This window comes from Amblyomma americanum, chromosome 6, assembly GCF_052857255.1.
Source record: "Amblyomma americanum isolate KBUSLIRL-KWMA chromosome 6, ASM5285725v1, whole genome shotgun sequence".
Lineage (NCBI taxonomy): Eukaryota > Metazoa > Arthropoda > Arachnida > Ixodida > Ixodidae > Amblyomma > Amblyomma americanum.
This window is the reverse complement of record NC_135502.1, coordinates 177909054-177925442: the sequence shown is the minus strand read 5'-3', so window position 1 is coordinate 177925442 and position 16389 is coordinate 177909054. Positions and strand designations below refer to the sequence as shown.

Genomic DNA, 16389 nt, shown 5'->3' with positions numbered 1-16389 from the left:
CTCTTTTCGTTAGCCTCCACGTTTCTGCCCCATAGGTGAGTACCGGTAAGATTATGCTGTTGTACACTTTCCTCTTGAGGGAAATTGGTAAACTGCCACTCATGATCTGCGAGAATTTGCCATATGCGCTCCACCCCATTCTTATCCTTCTAGTTATCTCCCTCTCATGATCCGGATCAGCTGTCACTACCTGCCCTAAGTAGACGTATTCCGGCACAATTTCTAGGCTCTCGCTACCAATTGTGAACTGTTGTTCCCTTGCTAGGCTGTTGAACATTACCTTGGTTTTCTGCATGTTAATTTTTAGACCCATCGATCTGCTCTGCCTGTCTAACTCGTTGATCATGATTTGCAGTTCACCTCCTGAGTGACTCAGCAAGGCAATGTCATCAGCAAATCTCAGATTATTTAGGTATTCTCCATTTATTCTTATTCCCAACTGTTCCCAATTCAGGCCTCGAAATACCTCCTGCAAACATGCGGTGAACAGCATTGGCGAGATCGTGTCTCCTTGCCTGACGCCCTTCCTTATTGGAATTTTATTGCTGACTTTATGGAGGACTATAGTAGCTGTGCAGTTGCTATATATATCTTCCAGTATTTTGACATAAGGCTCTTCTACCCCCTGATTACGCAATGCCTGTATGACTGCTGAGGTTTCCACTGAGTCGAATGCTTTCTCGTAATCAATGAAAGCTATATATAGAGGTTGGTTATATTCTGCGCATTTCTCTATCACCTGATTGATGGTGTGAATATGATCTATTGTAGAATATCCTTTACGAAAGCCTGCCTGATCATTTGGTTGATTAAAGTCTAACGTTGCCCTGACTCTATTAGCGATTACCTTAGTAAATACTTTGTAGGCAACGGATAGTAAGCTGATCGGCCTGTAATTTTTCAAGTCCTTGGCGTCTCCCTTCTTATGAATTAAGATAATGTTTGCATTCTTCCAAGCTTCTGGTACAGTCGAGGTCTTAAGGCATTGCGTATACAGGGTGGCTAGTTTTTCTAGCACGATGTCCCCTCCATCCTTCAACAGATCTGCTGTTACCTGATCCTCCCCAGCTGCTTTTCCCCTTTTCATTGCTTCTAAGGCTTTCTTTACTTCATCTTTCGTTACTGGCGGGATGACGCATTGCTGTGCACTGCTGTCTTTCTCATTAGCGTTCTGATTACAATGGCTACTGTACAGGTCTGTGTAGAACTCTTCGGCTACGTTAACTATCTTATCCATATTGCTAATGACATTGCCCTGCTTGTCTCTTAATGCATACATCTGGTTTTTACCTATGCCTAGTTTCCTCTTCACTGTTTTTAGGCTACCTCCGTTCTTTAGAGCATGCTCGATTCTCTCCATATTAAACTTCCTTATGTCGGCTACCTTGCGCTTATTTATTAACTTTGATAGCTCCGTTAGTTCTATTCTATCGGTAGTGTTAAATGCCTTCATGTTTTGGCGCTTCTTAATCAGATCTTTCGTCACCTGAGATAGCTTCCCGGTATCTTTTCGAACTGTCCTACCGCCTACTTCTACTGCGCACTCCGTAATTATTGATGTCAGGTTATCGTGCATTGAATGAACATCAAGATCATCTTCCTCAGTTAAAGCCGAGTATCTGTTTTGCAGCGCTATCCTAAACTCCTGTGCTTTCCCTCTTACGGCTAACTCGTTAATGGTCTTCTTCTTCGCTAGCTTCTTCCGTTCCCTCTTCAAGTCTAGGCTAATTCTAGACCTTACCATTCTATGGTCGCTGCAACGCACCCTTCCGAGGACGGCCACATCCTGAATGATGCCAGGTTTAGCGCATAGTATGAAGTCTATTTCATTTTTAATCTCACCATTGGGGCTCTTCCAGGTCCACTTCCTGTTTTCTCGTTTGCGGAAGAAGGTATTCATGATCCGTAAATTATTTCTATCCGCGAATTCGACTAATAACTCTCCCCTGCTATTTCTAGAGCCTATCCCATAGTCACCTACCGCGTGGTCGTCAGCCTGCTTCTTGCCCACCTTCGCATTGAAGTCGCCCATCAGTACAGTGTACTGCGATTTTACTCTATTCATTGCTGATTCTACGTCCTCATAGAAGCTTTCAACGGTCTGGTCATCATGGCTGGATGTGGGTGCGTAGGCCTGAACCACTTTCAGCTTGTACCTCCTATTCAGCCTAATTACTATAGCTGCTACCCTCTCGTTAATACTGTAGAACTCCTCTACGTTGCCAGCTATATCCTTATTAATGAGGAAACCCACACCTAGTTCTCGTCTACCCTCTAACCCGCGATAGCACAGTATGTGTCCGTCCTTTAGTACTGTATACGCCTCACCTGTCCTCCTAACTTCGCTAAGCCCTATCACATCCCATTTAATTCCCGCTAGTTCCTCGAACAGCACTGCTAGGCTAGCCTCACTAGCTAAAGTTCTAGCGTTAAACGTTGCCAGGTTCAGATTCCAATGGCGGCCTGTCCGGAGCCAGAGATTCTTAGCACCCTCCGCTGCGTCACAGGTCTGACCGCCGCCGTGGTCAGTTGCTCTGCAGCCGCTGGGGACTGAGGGCCGAGGGTTAATTGGTTTGATCATAGAAGGTTGTGGCCAAGTACTACACCAGGGTGGCCAAATCCTGCTCTGGTGAGAGAGTGCGTTGTCGGTTCTGGTCACCGAGATAAGGCCGCACTCCAGGCCTGGTTATGCAATTCCATCGACACGCGGATTTTTTTTTTTTTTTTTTTTCAAACCGGTGGAGAATTGCGCGGCACCAGGATTTGAACCCCGGTCCTCTTGCACGCGAGGCGGATGTTCTACCTCTACGCCATCGCTACATGGTGTCGTTCCACATACGCCTCTACAGTTGCAGAGCTCCTCGCCTACAGCTAGGATGGATAGTATACCTTCGCGACCCATGCCCGGGACGTCCTATTTTCGTTGGCGGTGTTTTTTTTAATGTCCCGCATCAGACTTGAGGTTATCCCTGCTCTAGTGTGCAGGAAAATGTGGTTCTGGGCACGTTTAATGAGGTAGACTTGGGGCTTCTCAATTTCCAGGCACAGCAACCCGCTAATGGGATCATCCCCACTCTCATCGTTCCTCTTCAGACCTAGCGTGGTAGTATGGTGAACTCCCTGTATCCTGGGACCGAGAATTCGACTGTTAGGGTAGCGATCACCATCCATTTCTTATCGGTTTGGATCCTGACTCCCAGCATCGCCGTAAGCGCTGCTGTTATGCCATAGAGTGAGACTTATTCAGAACGGCACTTAACGATGGCCTGCTATCAGCTCCATCGGATATGGAGAAAGTTTTATGTGCAGCGCTTCAAAATCACACACATTCAAGTTTGGTGGACGAAAGCCGCCAGCCTCCGGATCTGCACCTTCTTTGGCTCTGGGCAGCACGTCGTCGGGCGGAACTGGTGGTCATTCGAGACCTGTCTTCGTCTCAACGCCGAGACACATTACACCCGATAACAGCTGCGGCACGCCGACATGAAAGCGCCTTTCTCGCCAGCGATGGCAGGACTGGTGTGCGTCTATTGGCTCATTGTCAACGACTGCATCGATATGGCGCACCTTTCGTCTCGTGGAAATAGGCAACCGTTCAAAAGACTCCGCAAGTTCCGCATGTCTTGTTTCTGGATAGACGCCAAGTCAGTTCGTTTCAGAGGTCGTCAGGACTTTTGTTCCTGCTTTCGACCAACCACCAGCGCCGTTCATCTACCCGAATACTCTTCGTTCAGAAGCGGGCTCGCCTCCAAGAAAACATGACCTTAAAGGAATGCAGAAGCAATTCACCATGGCTGAGTTTCTTCCAACCATAGACTAAAAGAAACTGTGTAAAGCTCTGGGTTGAATGGACTTACGTATGAGATTTTTGAAATATATCGAAGGACATTCGACATTGGAGTGGTTACTTGAGGCTCTGAACACAATTTGGACATCCGGAGACGTCCCAACATCGTGTAAAAATGAGGTGGTGCTGATTCCTAACACCAGAAAGGATCCTAGCAGATTAAGCAACCTTTGCCCGAAAGCACTTACGTCTACACTATGTGAGCTACTAGAACGGATGATAGCCACGTGCCTGTAATGGTGTCTAGAGCGGTATTATTGGTACCACTCAGCTCAGATTGGCTTTCGCCCTCACTTGGGCACTGAGGACAAATTGGACCATCTATCAAGTATGGTGCTGCTCGGAGGCAGATCTCGCAAAATCCACACGCTTCTAACCATGGACGTTCACAACGTCCATGGATGTACCGACGGAACGTCTTGGACGTTCACAACATCCACCGTTAGACACTCAACGCGAGCCACTCAGCTATTTTGACCATTCTACGTTGGCTTCATCTCCTCCTCAAGTACGCAACTTTGTGTCTTCGTTCTTGGAAGACCACTCCATCGTCATACGCACCGACAAGGAATGTGTTCGCCACTTCACCGTAGAGGGGCGTGTACCTCAAGGATCCGTGCAGGCCCCGGTATTGTTTAACATCGCCCTGCCTCATTTGGCATGGCAACTGGCTACTATTCCGGATATATTTATTTGTTGTACGCGGATGATGTAATGGTTTGGTCGATCAGTACACATGGACATTATCCGCCAAGAAGTAGGCATTCAGACCACACTGGGGACATCTCTGCGGTGCACCAAGATTGGTCTGGCGCTGTCGGTCGAAAGGACAAACTTTGTCTTTCACAAACCGATGTGTATACGCCGCCTTTTGCTATCACTTATACGGCTGTCCTTGAACGGGAAACTCTTTAGCACGGAGCAAGACTGTATAGGAGGTGAAACTCCCGTCAGTGCGAGCGAGCGCAGGCGACCAGATAAAATTGCAATTGTATGCGCCGACGGGGTCGCATGCAGTGGCGGCGCCATGCGGCGCCTCGTAAAGCCGCAGCGAAAAAAAATGCAGCGCCCGGGCAGGCGGCTCAGACGCGCGCTCAAATCAGACGACAAGCAGACGATACGGGTGTTTGCTGCAGCGGGCACGCCATGACGTTGTATTTCAGTAGTTTCTTTCCAGGCCGCCAGGCGCCCCCAGCATGATAGTGGCGCCGCGGGCTTGTGACCTTTTCTGGTCGCTGCAGACAGCGGAGTTTCCACTCCTATATCGTCTTCCTCCGTGCTCCTTACTACGGTCTTATCGACGTGGGCGCTAGGTGTCGGCCTGGACAGCCCTGGATCTGCAGCATCGTGGGTTCGATCTGCCCGACTTAAGGCCACCATTACGCTGCACCTAATTCACAAAACTGCTCAGAAAGCAGGTGGTGCTTGCTTTAATATGGCTCGAACTTTAGTCCGTTCTGTGTTGCAGCCTCGTCTCTTTTATCAAGCACAGTTCCAACACCTTACCCTAAGAGATTGAGACAGCTTGGAAACAGTCAACAGAGAGGCCATGCGAGTTATCACTGGCCTTCCTCGCTTGACCCTTATTGACACACGAGAACCGGAAGCCCAGCTGAATACCATTGATGAGTTCATGCAGCAGCGCCGTAATGTGCGAAGCCTGAAAGTATCAGAAACCCCTGCGGCATCTGCCCTAGCAAATTAATTTGATCCTACTTACCCGATTCTTCACGCAACGCCTTTGGAACCCCTTCCTTGCCACCATCACCTGGTCACCGAAAACTGACCCCTAAGTATCACGCGCGACGCTCATCGTTTAGTGAGAGAAACAGAGCCTCCTCTCCCAGCGGACTCCATAGGTACACTTCAATTTGAAAAATTACAGCGCGAAAAACAGGGACTTCAAGGGTAGAAAACGTAGGACAAGCGCTGACTCTCAACTAAAGTTTAATCACAGCAAACAGGCAAATATAAGCGAACAGGCAACAACCACACATTTAAACCACAAGGCACGTGCACTATGCTGGGTCAAGATTGGCAACCTCTTTAAGCAAACTTTAATTGAGAGTCAGCGATTCTCTTGTGTTTTCTATCCTTGAAGTCCGCATCTTCCGCGCTGTAATTTTTTAAATATGTATCACCAACTCGCCCGCCTTGCTATAGTATTGTACACTTCATGCTTACGTGGCCGCAGGCACAAATGCTCATATGGTGCATACAAGTTTCCTCTGTCCAGTTGTACGTAATGCGCGCCAGACATGTTCCTACAACACAGAGGCGCCGCTTCCCTCTGTGATAGCAGAGTTCATTGCCATTCTTGACGGCTTGCTCACTTTAAAGGGCCTGCACTCTATTCCGTCACCGATCAGCCTTCCAGACACCGACTAAACACAAGCAGTAGGGGGCGTACGGCGCGCAGCCTCTCCCCTGGGCATTCTCGTCGATGTGAGCACAATCGTGAAATCGTGTCCATGAACTGTCCGACTTTTGTGGGTTCGACGCAATACACACCATCTTACGGAAGCAGACAGTGTGTCCTATCCACTGCAAGTGCCATACCCGCTTCCTGTACTGAAATTGTCTGCAGGAGACGCCGTACTGCCTAAAAGGATTTCTCCGCCCCTCCGCGCGCCCTTTAATTTCACTGTGTGGACCCAAACTTCCCGGCGACTTAACTCCGTCAGACAATTCGGCTGGATGCTGCGCTGACGCCTGCCGTCAGAGCCTCCTGGACATCACTGACCATGCTTCCGAACTGCCCATTCTGCCCCGCTTCAGCTACAGAGGCGACATTACCTCACTTTATGCTAACTTGCCGCAGACTTCGGGAGGCACGCTAGCGGCACCTCGGTATTAAGGGTTACCACCCCAGCCGACCACCAGACACTCGAACCTGAACCCATGGGCCCAGTACCGGGCATTGTTGGCATTTATAGCAAACACCGGCCTGCACAGGTACAGCCCCCGTCAAAAGTATACAGCCCAAGTAGTTTGCGTTTAAGCTGTTTAGTGGAGCTCCCTAGCACATGTAGTAGTCCAAAGCTTGGAAAGATTGAGCACGCGAAGCCATTCCTCTTTCTACATATTACGGTCGCTGAGGATGCATACATACAGGCATACAGCAGGCCTCGCAAGCAAACCTCTTGGGCCGTATACTTTTGATGGGGGGGGGGGGGTGTACCTGTAGCCCTCTTATGCCGAAGGACATATTCGCGAAGTTAAAAAGCACAAAATATAGTCTGAAAGCATGGTGTCTTGTAGGTAGACACCACCGCCACGTACCTCAAAATACGACTGAGGTAGCCACTGATCAAGAGAGCCAGTTATTTGTTTTATCTGAAAATCAAGGGCGTCACGGACTACCGAAGAACACTCGGGCCTAAAGAATGAACTGGGCGGCAGATGTACCCACACATTTAAGTCTTTCCGAAATAAGCTAAATTCCGAACTACGGAGCTCTAAGAAAAAATATCTGGAGAAATTATTTTCCAATGTGACTAAAAACACCCTGAAGCTGCCATGAAAGTGATAAATAATCTACTAGGCCGGGATAAAAGGAAAGACGCTTTACCTGATTGCATTAAACATAATGAACGAGTACTTTCCGGTGTAGAGCTGGCGGATTTTTTAACAAATATTTTGTTAATATAGCTAAGCCAAACAATCCCTCGTTTTCACGGCATAAGACGGCTTCCAATTCTGTTGATAGCGCATTTATTACTCCCACAGATGAGATAGAAGTATATACAACATTCATGTCACTAAAAACAGTAGATCATTCGATATACACAATAAGCAAATCAAGCCAATAAAAGAAGTCATTCAGATCATTGCTCCAGTACTTAGTTATATCTTTTACCTTGCCATTGACGTTGGCGAATTTCCCAGTGCCAAGAAACGAGCTTGAGTGTCGGTGTTGTATAAAGGCGGAGATACGAAAGAACCTGCAAACTATTGACCTATATCTGTTCTGCCCGTGTTCTCGAAGGGCTTTGAGAAAATTTTATACACGAGATTAAATAACTTTTTCAATAGAATAGGCGTTATTTCGGATGCACAGTATGGTTTCAGAAAGGGAAGGTCAACAGAGTCAGCACTCCTGACGCTAAAAGAACACATTATCCAAATGTTGAAAACCCACAAATTACCCTTGTGTTGTTTATAGACTTTAGCAAGGCTTTTGACTCTTTTCATCATGATATTTTAACTTAAAAACTCTTAATAAATGGCGTTCGTGGTAAACCTCTTCAGCTATTCAAGTCATCATTGGAAAACATATCACAATGCGTTTGTATTAACAATCGAATGTCATCCCCATCACAGATAATAAATAGCATGCCGCAAGGGAGTGCATTTGGTCCTCTTTTATTTAATCTGTTCAATAATGACATAGTTTGTGTCGACACGACAGTTAATTTCCTTATATATGCTGATGATTGCAATATTCTCATTTCAGGTACCGATGCAAATAATTTAGTGACCAGATGTAATCATTTGCTTGAAAAAATTGGTCATTGGTCACAATCAAATCAGCTTAAAATCAATCCTATAAAACCAAGGTCATGATTTCTGGCGCTCGAAATAAAGTATTCGTGTTAGATCAACCAATTAATTTTGGTGGACAGGATATTGAAGTGGTTGAGCACCACAAGATTCTTGGCGTTACATTCTCCTCATATTTAACATGGGGTTTACACGTTGAGAAATTATGTAAGAAGCTTTCCTCTGCAACTGGGGCAATATCACGTACACGCGCCATTCTTCCGGTAAAAATAAAACATCAAATATATTACGCTTTGTTTGCAGCACAGATTAATTACTGCAGCTTGGTGTGGCTAACAACAACTAAACAGAACCTAAACAAAATTCTCGTGCTACAAAAATGGTTATTCGTCATATATTTTGTCTAGATTATCTATCTTCCACCCTACATTTTTTTTCCACCAGTACAAAATTTTTTATGTAAACTGCATTTATGAATACAGACTCTTACGCTCACATTACTTTTCACCTGTCAGCTTTCGGTCACTTTTAGCAATTACTGGTCCATTGCAGCATCACACTAACATCCTAAACACACTTAGTGAAAACACACGGCTCGTACCCTTCTTCCGCACCGATTACAAGCTCCAGTCTTTACGTCACAATCTTCCGTTCGTATTAAACAAATAGCAACACATCAAATGTTTGACGCCTGTTGAACTGCTACAGCTTTCTTCCAATTTGTAATGCAGTATATTTTCGCTACAGTGGTTCTTATTCTTTTACAGTTTCCCTTCAATTGATCACGAAGATACCTTCTCATTAATAATGCGATTTGTGTCAATCTGTAACAAAAAATGCAGTCTTCGTGTACACATTTTCTATCGACCTACCTGAAAGTGTTTCTTATTTTTTGTAAAGGTGAATATTTCATGTTAAGCTTTTTTTTCATCATTATTATTAGTGTTATTATTATTTAGTGGTCTCGTCTATGCTGCCTTGTAAGTGTTGCCTGGGCCTCGTCAAGCTGTTTGATTACAGCTTTTAGCCCAGGTGACCCACCAGCCTTTCTGGTAAATAAAGATCAAGTTCAAGTTCAAGACGCACATTTATTACACCCTACGTGACACAAACACTAGCACACAAAAGTAACGAATAAAACTAACACAAAACACAAAGACTACAAATGCACGCGACCCGGGAACACTACTACCAGCGTCTACTACTAGCGTTCTACAAGCGTTCGACGTTCGTGCTCACGGTTCGGTGCTGATACACCGTTGCATGGGTCCAGTAGCCGGCGTCGAGGTGGCGTTCGAAGTGCTCGGGCTGGCGTCGCTGGCGACGTCGTACGAGCTCCAGGTCCAAGTGCCCGTGGAGGTGTAGCTGGCATTGTGGACACCACCCGGATGGGAATAGGTGGTTGTGTTATCCGTTTACATCCCGGAACGGGCTCAGGAACGGCAGGAAATTCACGGTGCGGCGCCGTAGAACTCGAGATCACCGGAGCAGTAGCCGGCGTTGCTCTCTTCCATCTGAGGCATTCCTCACCCGCCCAAACCTCCGCTTCTCTGTTCTTCCCCACGTGCCTCGCTCTCCCTCGCGCTTTTATTACCTTAACGTTGGTACACGTCATCTTTGTCATTGTCTTCTTCTTCTCTTTTCCAGCAATCATCTCTTCCCACCTCACCGAATAACTCATCTTTATTCTTCGGTAAGTCCACGTCATCCTTATCGCCATCCCAGTCGTCTTCTTCAAACCTCTCTCGTTCATACTTCTATTTCAAACTCCCTATTATATGTGACAAAGGGAACCCTCTCTCAACAGTTTTTTCATAAAAAACTGCTCACATCATCCTCATCTTCCAGCCGTCCAGCCAACCAACTATCTGCTGTGGCGAATCTGGACCCAGCAAACAACAACCGCAGATGTCAAGCACACACCAAAAGCCCACAACTAACACAACACACCAAATTGCATTTTCGGAACATTAACACACCACTTCCATTGTCCGTACGGTGTCCTTAATACACATGTTAATGTGCACAACGCACTCCCTTGTGTTAGCGCATAACATAACAACAACAAGAAGAAGATACATCCCAGAGATAGCTAGCGCTGTTCAGTTGCCTCTACTCATGAAGTGAGCTCCAACGTTATCTCTCCCTTTTAATATATATATATATATATATATATATATATATATATATATATATATATATATATATATATATATATATATATATTTATGAAGGGAGCTAACAGTCACCGAAACCAAGGTGCATAAGGGAACGTTCATTTTTTTTTATGTGTTATGCTTATCAGTGGGATAATAATACTTATATTAATAAATAGCTTAAAGAAAATTACTTATAAAGCAGCAGAAAAAACAACCATGCCGCCGGTGGGATCCGAACCCACGACCTCCGAATATCGCGTCCGGTGCTCTTACCAACTGAGCTACGGCGACAGCTGTCCAATCTGCTGCTCTCGTGGGTATTTAAGTTTACTGGGTGTAAGCGAGCCTTGAGAGTGTTCACCAGCGCCACCCTCGACCATAGCGGCGGACGTAGCACGTCCTGTAATACCGCGAGCGTGACGTAGAACGTCATCTAACGGCGAGGGCGGAAACTGTGCGAGAGCCCTCTTATGCTACCTATGGCATCAAGACTGCCAGAACCGAGACCCTCGTTAAGCTATTAGCAGACAAGTTAAATGAAATGAGGGGCCCGTTTGACAAATTTATGAAGGGAGCTAACAGTCACCGAAACCAAGGTGCATAAGGGAACGTTCATTTTTTTTATGTGTTATGCTTATCAGTGGGATAATAATACTTATATTAATAAATAGCTTAAAGAAAATTACTTATAAAGCAGCAGAAAAAACAACCATGCCGCCGGTGGGATCCGAACCCACGACCTCCGAATATCGCGTCCGGTGCTCTTACCAACTGAGCTACGGCGACAGCTGTCCAATCTGCTGCTCTCGTGGGTATTTAAGTTTACTGGGTGTAAGCGAGCCTTGAGAGTGTTCACCAGCGCCACCCTCGACCATAGCGGCGGACGTAGCACGTCCTGTAATACCGCGAGCGTGACGTAGAACGTCATCTAACGGCGAGGGCGGAAACTGTGCGAGAGCCCTCTTATGCTACCTATGGCATCAAGACTGCCAGAACCGAGACCCTCGTTAAGCTATTAGCAGACAAGTTAAATGAAATGAGGGGCCCGTTTGACAAATTTATGAAGGGAGCTAACAGTCACCGAAACCAAGGTGCAAAAGGGAACGTTCATTTTTTTTATGTGTTATGCTTATCAGTGGGATAATAATACTTATATTAATAAATAGCTTAAAGAAAATTTTTTATAAAGCAGCAGAAAAAACAACCATGCCGCCGGTGGGATCCGAACCCACGACCTCCGAATATCGCGTCCGGTGCTCTTACCAACTGAGCTACGGCGACAGCTGTCCAATCTGCTGCTCTCGTGGGTATTTAAGTTTACTGGGTGTAAGCGAGCCTTGAGAGTGTTCACCAGCGCCACCCTCGACCATAGCGGCGGACGTAGCACGTCCTGTAATACCGCGAGCGTGACGTAGAACGTCATCTAACGGCGAGGGCGGAAACTGTGCGAGAGCCCTCTTATGCTACCTATGGCATCAAGACTGCCAGAACCGAGACCCTCGTTAAGCTATTAGCAGACAAGTTAAATGAAATGAGGGGCCCGTTTGACAAATTTATGAAGGGAGCTAACAGTCACCGAAACCAAGGTGCATAAGGGAACGTTCATTTTTTTTATGTGTTATGCTTATCAGTGGGATAATAATACTTATATTAATAAATAGCTTAAAGAAAATTACTTCTCCCTTCATAAATTTGTCAAACGGGCCCCTCATTTCATTTAACTTGTCTGCTAATAACTTAACGAGGGTCTTGGTTCTGGCAGTCTTGATGCCATAGGTAGCATAAGAGGGCTCTCGCACAGTTTCCGCCCTCGCCGTTAGATGACGTTCTACGTCACGCTCGCGGTATTACAGGACGTGCTACGTCCGCCGCTATGGTCGAGGGTGGCGCTGGTGAACACTCTCAAGGCTCGCTTACACCCAGTAAACTTAAATACCCACGAGAGCAGCAGATTGGACAGCTGTCGCCGTAGCTCAGTTGGTAAGAGCACCGGATGCGATATTCGGAGGTCGTGGGTTCGGATCCCACCGGCGGCATGGTTGTTTTTTCTGCTGCTTTATAAGTAATTTTCTTTAAGCTATTTATTAATATAAGTATTATTATCCCACTGATAAGCATAACACATAAAAAAAATGAACGTTCCCTTATGCACCTTGGTTTCGGTGACTGTTAGCTCCCTTCATAAATTTGTCAAACGGGCCCCTCATTTCATTTAACTTGTCTGCTAATAGCTTAACGAGGGTCTCGGTTTTGGCAGTCTTGATGCCATAGGTAGCATAAGAGGGCTCTCGCACAGTTTCCGCCCTCGCCGTTAGATGACGTTCTACGTCACGCTCGCGGTATTACAGGACGTGCTACGTCCGCCGCTATGGTCGAGGGTGGCGCTGGTGAACACTCTCAAGGCTCGCTTACACCCAGTAAACTTAAATACCCACGAGAGCAGCAGATTGGACAGCTGTCGCCGTAGCTCAGTTGGTAAGAGCACCGGACGCGATATTCGGAGGTCGTGGGTTCGGATCCCACCGGCGGCATGGTTGTTTTTTCTGCTGCTTTATAAGTAATTTTCTTTAAGCTATTTATTAATATAAGTATTATTATCCCACTGATAAGCATAACACATAAAAAAAAATGAACGTTCCCTTATGCACCTTGGTTTCGGTGACTGTTAGCTCCCTTCATAAATTTGTCAAACGGGCCCCTCATTTCATTTAACTTGTCTGCTAATAGCTTAACGAGGGTCTCGGTTTTGGCAGTCTTGATGCCATAGGTAGCATAAGAGGGCTCTCGCACAGTTTCCGCCCTCGCCGTTAGATGACGTTCTACGTCACGCTCGCGGTATTACAGGACGTGCTACGTCCGCCGCTATGGTCGAGGGTGGCGCTGGTGAACACTCTCAAGGCTCGCTTACACCCAGTAAACTTAAATACCCACGAGAGCAGCAGATTGGACAGCTGTCGCCGTAGCTCAGTTGGTAAGAGCACCGGACGCGATATTCGGAGGTCGTGGGTTCGGATCCCACCGGCGGCATGGTTGTTTTTTCTGCTGCTTTATAAGTAATTTTCTTTAAGCTATTTATTAATATAAGTATTATTATCCCACTGATAAGCATAACACATAAAAAAATGAACGTTCCCTTATGCACCTTGGTTTCGGTGACTGTTAGCTCCCTTCATAAATTTGTCAAACGGGCCCCTCATTTCATTTAACTTGTCTGCTAATAGCTTAACGAGGGTCTCGGTTCTGGCAGTCTTGATGCCATAGGTAGCATAAGAGGGCTCTCGCACAGTTTCCGCCCTCGCCGTTAGATGACGTTCTACGTCACGCTCGCGGTATTACAGGACGTGCTACGTCCGCCGCTATGGTCGAGGGTGGCGCTGGTGAACACTCTCAAGGCTCGCTTACACCCAGTAAACTTAAATACCCACGAGAGCAGCAGATTGGACAGCTGTCGCCGTAGCTCAGTTGGTAAGAGCACCGGACGCGATATTCGGAGGTCGTGGGTTCGGATCCCACCGGCGGCATGGTTGTTTTTTCTGCTGCTTTATAAGTAATTTTCTTTAAGCTATTTATTAATATAAGTATTATTATCCCACTGATAAGAATAACACATAAAAAAAATGAACGTTCCCTTATGCACCTTGGTTTCGGTGACTGTTAGCTCCCTTCATAAATTTGTCAAACGGGCCCCTCATTTCATTTAACTTGTCTGCTAATAGCTTAACGAGGGTCTCGGTTCTGGCAGTCTTGATGCCATAGGTAGCATAAGAGGGCTCTCGCACAGTTTCCGCCCTCGCCGTTAGATGACGTTCTACGTCACGCTCGCGGTATTACAGGACGTGCTACGTCCGCCGCTATGGTCGAGGGTGGCGCTGGTGAACACTCTCAAGGCTCGCTTACACCCAGTAAACTTAAATACCCACGAGAGCAGCAGATTGGACAGCTGTCGCCGTAGCTCAGTTGGTAAGAGCACCGGACGCGATATTCGGAGGTCGTGGGTTCGGATCCCACCGGCGGCATGGTTGTTTTTTCTGCTGCTTTATAAGTAATTTTCTTTAAGCTATTTATTAATATAAGTATTATTATCCCACTGATAAGCATAACACATAAAAAAAATGAACGTTCCCTTATGCACCTTGGTTTCGGTGACTGTTAGCTCCCTTCATAAATTTGTCAAACGGGCCCCTCATTTCATTTAACTTGTCTGCTAATATATATATATATATATATATATATATATATATTAAGGAAGCCAACAGTCACCGAAATCAAGGTGCATAGGGGAATGTTTCTTTTCTTTCTTTTAATATCTTGTGCCAATCAATTAGTTTTTAATGAAAATTACTTATAAAGCAGCAGAAAAACAACCATGCCTCCGGTGGGATCCGAACCCACGACCTCCGAATATCGCGTCCGGTGCTCTTACCCGCTGAGCTACGGTGACGGCTGTCCAATCTGCTGCTTTCGTGGGTATTTATGTTTTGCGTCTAAGCGAACCTTGAGAGTGTTCACCAGCGCCACCCTCGTCCATAGCGGTGGACGTACCACGTCCTGTAATACCGCAAGTGTGACGTAGAACGTCATCTAACGGCGAGGGCGGAAACTGTGCGAGAGCCCTCTTATGCTACATATGGCATCAAGACTGCCATAACCGAGACCCCCGTTAAGCTATTAGCAGACAAGGAAAATGAAGTGAGGGGCTCGTTCGACAAACATATTAAGGAAGCCAACAGTCACCGAAATCAAGGTGCATAGGGGAATGTTTCTTTTTTAATATCTAGTGCCAATCAATTAGTTTTTTTTTAAAGAAAATTACTTATAAATCAAGAGAAAAAAGCAACCATGCCGCCGGTGAAATCTGAACCCACGACCTCCGAATATCGCATCCGGTGCTCTTACCAACTGAGCTACGGTGACGGCTGTCCAATCTGCTGCTTACGTGCGTATTAATGTTTTGCGTGTAAGCGAACCTTGAGAGTGTTCACCAGCGCCACCCTCGTGCATGGCGATGGACGTAGCAAGTCCTGTAATACCGCAAGTGTGACGTAGAACGTATATATATATATATATATATATATATATATATATATATATATGAAGGGAGCCAACAGTCACCGAAACGAAGGTGCATAGGGGAACGTTATTATTATTATTTTTTTTAATGTGTTATGCTTATTAGTGGGATAATAATACTTGGATTAATAAATCGCTTAAAGAAAATTACTTATAAAGCAGCAGAAAAAAAAACCATGCCGCCGGTGGGATCCGAACCCACGACCTCCGAATATCGCGTCCGGTGCTCTTACCAACTGAGCTACGGCGACGGCTGTCCAATCTGCTGCTCTCGTGGGTATTTATGTTTACTGGGTGTAAGCGAGCCTTGAGAGTGTTCACCAGCGCCACCCTTGACCATAGCGGCGGACGTAGCACGTCCTGTAGTACCGCGAGCGTGACGTAGAACGTCATATAACGGCGAGGGCGGAAACTGTGCGAGAGCCCTCTTATGTTACCTATGGCATCAAGACTGCCAGAACCGAGACCCTCTTTAAGCTATTAGCAGACAAGTTAAAGGAAATGAGGGGCCCGTTTGACAAATTTATGAAGGGAGCCAACAGTCACCGAAACGAAGGTGCATAGGGGAACGTTATTATTATTATTTTTTTTAATGTGTTATGCTTATTAGTGGGATAATAATACTTGGATTAATAAATCGCTTAAAGAAAATTACTTATAAAGCAGCAGACAAATATATATATATATATATATCAGCAGACAAGTTAAAGGAAATGAGGGGCCCGTTTGACAAATTTATGAAGGGAGCCAACAGTCACCGAAACCAAGGTGCATAGGGGAGCGTTAATTTTTTTTTTATTTTTATTTTTT

General features: G+C 45.9%; 1 protein-coding gene across 1 annotated transcript in view; it reads right to left on the bottom strand.

The window, feature by feature from the left end:
- LOC144095061 (uncharacterized) overlaps positions 1–16389 on the bottom strand; it is a 181850-nt gene that overhangs the window by 75303 nt on the left and 90158 nt on the right. The gene's annotated exons all lie outside the window — the stretch shown is intronic.